This window comes from Panthera leo, chromosome E1, assembly GCF_018350215.1.
Source record: "Panthera leo isolate Ple1 chromosome E1, P.leo_Ple1_pat1.1, whole genome shotgun sequence".
Classification (NCBI taxonomy): domain Eukaryota; kingdom Metazoa; phylum Chordata; class Mammalia; order Carnivora; family Felidae; genus Panthera; species Panthera leo.
Window position 1 is genome coordinate 36,212,683 of NC_056692.1, and position 6,760 is coordinate 36,219,442.

At 49.3% G+C, this 6,760-nt stretch overlaps 1 long non-coding RNA gene across 1 annotated transcript; it reads left to right on the top strand.

Moving 5' to 3' along the window:
• The first annotated feature begins 1,680 nt into the window (after positions 1-1,680).
• LOC122205805 lies at positions 1,681-2,831 on the top strand. The gene is made up of 3 exons (XR_006196273.1): positions 1,681-1,745; positions 2,246-2,405; positions 2,798-2,831. It is a non-coding gene; the product is annotated as an uncharacterized LOC122205805 (long non-coding RNA).
• Positions 2,832-6,760: the final 3,929 nt, after the last annotated feature.

Below are 6,760 nucleotides of genomic sequence, written 5' to 3' on the forward strand. Positions count from 1 at the left end.
CAGATAGATGATAGATAGATGATAGATGATAGACAAACAGATAGATGATAGATAGATGATAGATAGATGATAGATGATAGATAGATAGATAGATGATAGATAGATGATAGATGATAGACAGATAGATGATAGAAGATAGATAGATGATAGATAGATAGATAGAAGATAGATAGATGATAGATAGATAGATGATAGATGATAGATAATAGATAGATAGATGATAGATACATAGACAGATACATAGATAGATGATAGATAAATAGATGATAGATAGATAGATAGATAGATAGATGATAGATAATAGATAGACAGATAGATGATAGATAGATAATAGATAAACAGACAGACAGATAGATGATAGATAGATAGATAGATAGATAGATAGATGGTAGACAGATGATAGATAGATAGATAGATAGATAGATAGATGATAGATAATAGATAGACAGATAGATGATAGATGATAGATAGATAATAGATAAACAGATAGATAGATAATAGATAGGTAGATAGATAAATAGATGATAGATAGATAGGTAGATAGAGGATAGATAGATGATAGATAAATAGATACATAGATAGATAGATGATAGATAGATAGATAGATAGATAGATGATAGATGATAGACAGATGATAGACAGATAGATGATAGAAGATAGATAGATAGATGATAGATAATAGATAGATAGATAGACGATAGATGATAGATAATAGATAGATAGATAGATAGATGATAGATAGATACATAGACAGATACATAGATAGATGATAGATAAATAGATGATAGATAGATAGATAGATAGATGATAGATAATAGATAGACAGATAGATGATAGATGATAGATAGATAATAGATAAACAGATAGATAGATGATGGATAGGTAGATAGATAAATAGATGATAGATAGATAGAGGATAGATAGATGGTAGATAAATAGATACATAGGTAGATAGATAGATGATAGGTGGAAAGACCGATAAGACGCATGTGGTCCAGATGGGCTCTGGAGTTGACAAGCTCTGGGACCCAGGATCTAACCAACCCGGTTTAGGCACTGGAGACACCGCCGCCCATCCCTTAGGCTTAGGCTTAGGTCGAGCGACTAGGGGTAAAGCACGGGAAAATGCGATTGATTTCAAAATGAAAAGAGGAAATTGCAAAACGGAAACTCATAAATAGTTAAGCAAATGGCTGCAAAACAAATGGCCACAGAACACCAACCGATCAACTGCAACCCCACTTGTACAGAGTGTGGAGATAAACCCATCTCACGTGGGATGTGTGAGGGCATCTTAATATTCTTGACATGAGGGAGGCGTTCCTGAAGTGTCAAGGGCCCTCCATGCCCTCGAAAAGGCCCCGGGGAGGGAGTAAACCCAACGGAGTGTTCTGCGGAGGCCCAGACTGCCCGCCAGGGGGCTCCGGGGGCTGTTCGTGAGCTCAGCCGCCGAGTGGCCGGCCGGGCCGGGGTCCCCTCTTCCTGCGAGGGCTCTACCGCCAAGCCCCGGAAGATAAGGGTCAGGAACAACGGCTGCCCCCCACTCCCATCTTGCTTGGTCTTGAGGTAAGATTTAAGAGGGGTGGTATTTCCTGCACTTAAAAGTTCTTCCGCTGGGGAGATGCCGAACAGGAAGAGGTGCTGTCCCTTCAGCCTTCAAGGGGCAGAAGGGACAGGAGACAAGAACAGAACTGAGGGTCTAGGAATTCGAGTCTGAACCGGTCGGCGTCGGGTAGGGGACACAGGTAGGCTTCTGGGAAGAGGCAGCATTTTGAGTGGGCCTTGCCGGCCGAGTCAGCATCCCACAGGCAGTAGGTGGGATGGAGCAGGACGGAGGGAAAGGGAAACCCCAAGGCATGTCCTTCGGGCCTTACAGAATTCCTGCGGTGTTTTGGCCTCCAATTTATACACGAGGGGACTTCGTGTGTTTTTGACAGACAGAGTGGTAGCAGGGTGGCAGGGGAGGGGCAGAGAGAGAGGGAGACACGGAATCCGAAGCAGCGTCCAGGCTCTGGGCTGTCAGCACAGAGCCCGACGTGAGGCTTGAACTCGTGAACCGCAAGATCATGACCTGAGCCCGAGTGGGATGCGTAACTGACTGAGCCACCCAGGTGCCCCCACAAGGGCCACTTACTGAGCGTTCACCTCCAATGACACCCTGTGCTAAGTCCCTTACCCATATTGTCTCATTTAATCCTCTCAAGAACCCTAATGAGAGGGAGATGTTATTGGATTCGTTTTACAGACAGGGAAACTGAAGTTCAGAGAGGTTAAGGAAGTTGCTGAAAGTCAGGATTCAAGGCTGACTTCAAACCCATGCTCTTTATGCTCTAAATGCTTTACACATGTCAACTCATCGAGCTGAAGCAAAGACTGTCACGACCATTGCCAAAGGGGGAAACAAGGTAACTTGCCTAAGACTGTGGCCGGGAGGTCTGGTTCCAGGGTCTGGGCTCTGGACCACGAAGCTCTGCTGGCCCCAGTGCTCTCTGGAGACACAGGTATAGGGTTGTCAAAACTCAGGGCCAGTGACAGACCCCGTGGGGTAGAGAAGGGGTGGGACAGATGTGGCGGTGTGGGAGGTAGGGATGGGAGGTAGGAGCAGGACAGACCGACCACAGGAGACACGAGATGTTTTCCTCTGCGGTTTGCTCGCTAGGAATTCAACGCTGAGTTCCCATCAACACTACTGAATGCATAATTCCCCCCAAATATCTCTTTCTTAAAAGGTCTTTTGCTGGGGCACCTGGGTGGCTCCGTCCGTCCGTCGAATGTCTGACTTCTCCTTTCCGCTCAGGTCACGATCTCGAGGTTCGTGGGCTCGAGCCCCGCGTCAGGCTCTGTGGTGATGGCGTGCAACCTGCTTGGGACCCTCTGTCTCCCTCTCTTTCTGCCCCTCTCCCCTGCTCTCTCTCTCGCTCTCAAAAAAAATAAAAATAAAAATAAATAAAGGCATTTTGTTGAAGTGCTTTTTAATTAGCAAATACAGCCACGTTGAAATAGGGGCTCCTTTGTCTAGGGCCACACCACCCTAAACGTGCCAGATCTCGTCTGAAACAGGGGCTCCTTTTTCCCTCGTGACCAGGGCTGCTGGTTCTCTGGAGCTTTCCTGAATGGCTCTCACGGTCCCCCAGTTCCGGTTAGGAAACCTCTTTGTTGAGAGGGACGAGAGCAGGGCAGGGCTGTCCAGGGGCAGTGGCTGGTGTGGACACGGTCAGAGATTGAATTGAGTGATGGGGAGGAAACCTTCCTTGGCTCTGGCTCTAAAATATGTGTTTGGGTTCTTCGGGACCCGTTGTAGGTTTCCTGGGTCAAAGGGGAATAAAGGCGGGTTTATGGAGGTGAAAACTGCAGGGAGACGCAAAGCGTTAATAATTAAGCACGGGGGCTCTCAAGTTGGACTGTCTGAACTCAGATCCCAACTCCGTTACTGTATGACCTTGGGCAATTGACTCAACCTCTCTCAGCCTGGATGTCCCGTCTGCAAAATGGGTACATTCATGATCTCTTTAATCATTAATTGTTCATATGTTAACGATTCGTGGTTTGTTGTGGGGATTGAAACGACCAAATACAAAGTGCTCAACACAGTGCTTACCATGCACGCATTCGAAGCCCACGATTTTGTTCAAATCAAAAGGAAATATTATACGGTAGATGGGGAACAACAACAAAAACAGCCCCATTGTGCGGGATGTATTAACAGAGACGGATGTCGGCTACAGGAGGAATTTCCCGACAACAAAGGATGTGAAGCCCCGAGCAAACAGTAAAAGCTCCTTAGTTTCTTCCCAAGGGCGATTTTTCATCTCAGGGGTGGTCACTTCTGGAGGCAGGGGACTGGAGGGGTTGCCCTGGTGACGGGCGCTTCCTGAATCCGCGGCAGTTGATAAACAGACGCTCCGTTTGGCAATCGCCCGGGGTTTACACGCAGGAGACGGAGCGCTGGCCTTGCCAAGATGCCCATTTATAGCAGTTTCCTAGACCCGAGTACGTTTCTGTTTTACAAGTACTCTTTGCCGCCCTGCCTAAGTCTCCCCACTGCTTAACAGTAACAGTTGATTTTCTGGGGCCGAGTGGAGGCTGTGAGCTGCAAAAACTCCCAGAAGGCAGATGGGAAGGAAGGGAGAGGTGGGGTTGGGTGGGACGGCAGGACGGGTCCCCCTGATGGGGATGGCGGACCCGGATCTGGGCGACTGTAGGAGGATTTGTCCTGACTTGAAGGTAGGCTGGAAAGCCTGGCAAAGAAAGAGTTACGGGGCGGGGAGGGGGTGGGGGTGGGGGGGAGAGACATGGTGAGGGGAGGCCCCCACTCCGGCCAAGCAGTTCTTATCTTTGGGAAAGTTTCAGGGTCATTGTCATTTGCAGGGAATTTCCTGGACTATGAACTTTTATTGCAGAAAGGACGGAATGGCTGGTGAGAGGAAGTTAGGCTCAGCTCCACACCCAGCCCTCCCCCTCTCCCACAGCGGGGATTTGCTGTTTCCCCAAACAGGATAGTGTTACAAACCTAAACCCTGGTTCTAGCCCCGCCCTCAGCCACCCGCTGTGTCACCTCCCCCCCCCCCACCCCAATCCTCATCCTCATTAAGCCTTGGCTCCCTCCGCTATAAAAAGGGATAGATAGAGGCACCTGGGCAGCTCAGTCAGTTGAGCGTTCAGACTCCTGATTTCCGCTCAGGTTGTGATCCCAGGGTCACGAGTTCGAGCCCAAAGTCTGGTTCTGCGCTGACCGCACAGAGCCTGCTTGGGATTCTCTTGCCCTCTCTCTCTCTCTCTCTCTCTGCCCCTCCCCTTCCCCCCTCTCAAAATAAATAAACTCTAAAATAAGATAAAAAGGGCTTACAGGACTTACTTACAGGAAACACTCAATGTGTGTCGGTTTTAAATAATGTCATAATAATAAACGAGGCGTCCTGGGGTCACAGATTAGCACAGAGGGGACAGAACAGACTGGCAGAGTCTGTCCCTGTTCTTGGAAGCTGATTAGAGCAATTGGAAAATGCCTTTGCCAGCCAATGTGGGGAGCAAAAACACAAATACTGGGAACGATTCCTAGTTAGGCTTTGCACTGTATTTCGTCACATTTCTGCATTGGTTTTTCTCTTCCTCATCTATTTTGAGATGCTGTTCAGATGAAGATGTGTCTCCCAGGGCTCCTTCATGGTGACGGTGGGAAGCAGCTAGTCGGGAAGCAGAGGGCGGCAAGCCAGACATTTGGCTAGACTCTGGGCCCACTGGCGGATACCGGGGGAATTGACCATTTACATCCAAAAGCACAGAGGGACCCGCGGGGATTGGATTGTGCCGCCCGGAGGCTGGGCAGGATCACTGAATTCAACACGAGGCGGCCAGCGTTGACCGGGTACCCGAGTGTTCAGCAATCCGGGAAGGCTTCCAGATGGAGGCGGTTCTCCTTGTAATTTAAGAGAGTTTATTAGCTCAGGCAGAAGCTAGAGGATTTAAAAAGGAAAAGAGGATACATGCTGAGCAGCATTGAGGAGGAAGCGCCTCTGCCCTGGGGGCTTGTAGAGAGCCTCTTTTGGGGGGGGCATGGGTGGGGGGGAGACCATGAGGCGGTCCGAAGTGGGAGGGCAGACACAACACCTCCCTCCCGGAGCAGATGTTGAGGTTGGATGACAACGGATGTGAAATATTGACCCGGGGAAAAGCGACTGGTGTTTGTCCAGGTCAAACAGGTGCAGCAGCTTCCGTGGGAGGAGGTGAGGAAAAGTGTCCCTGGTCAGGAGGGTCACATTCCCACAGGCTTGCAGGGGGGAGGGGGGGGTGGTAGCCTCACCGAGGTCCGGAACTCAGGCCCCCCAGCTGGGGACAGGCCCTCAGGGAGGACTGGGAGAAGGATACTTTCGACGGGAATCAAGGCAGGTGCCTACACGCATCCATGTGGACACACATGTGAATGAACGGTCTTTTTTTGTTTTTTTTTTTTTAAGCTCATGGAAAAAACCAGATGGAAATGTGAGTGATTGTGTTTGCTTCATAGAACTATACTTGAACTTCTTAAAATGTGATTTGTTTTTTAATGTTTATTTATTAAAAAAATTTTTTTTTAAATGTTTATTTTATTTTTGAGAGGGAGACAGAGTGCGAGCCGGGGAGGGGCAGACGCAGAATCCGAAGCAGGCTCCGGGCTCCGAGCGGTCAGCACAGAGCCCGACGCGGGGCTCGAACCCACGAACTGGGGGATCATGCCCTGAGCCGAAGTCGGACGCTCAACCGACTGAGCCACCCAGGCGGCCCAGAGCATATGTGGGTTTTTTAAACGGGAGAAAATAGACGTGTTTGCATGTCTGTTCAATTCCCAGTCAAAGGTGTCTTTCCAGCCCTACCCTCCTAGTATTTAACACTATTGGGTGAATTCCTTTTCTGAAGCTGTTTTCTCACTGGCCTTTCAGCCTGCCACTTCTCTCCTGGCTTTTCTTCCCGTCTTGGATGACTGCCCACCCCCTACGGTTGATGTTTTTCGGGGTCTGTCCCCACCGTTTCCATCTCCCCTGCCCAGGCTAGTGCCCTCGCCGTGCGGTTTCAGCGAGACTGCCCTATGTCAACAATGACTTTCGTCTCCGGCCCAGCCCTTTGCCGACACATTTCTCCCACTGCCTACTGACTGTCCCCACGAGTCCCTCAGAGTCAGCATGCTTAAAGCTGAAATTCCCTCCCCACAAGCCCCTCTTTCTTCTGTGTTGTCTACCTTGGTGGCCTGGGTCGGAACCCTAGTACTTATCCTTCCCTATCTCCC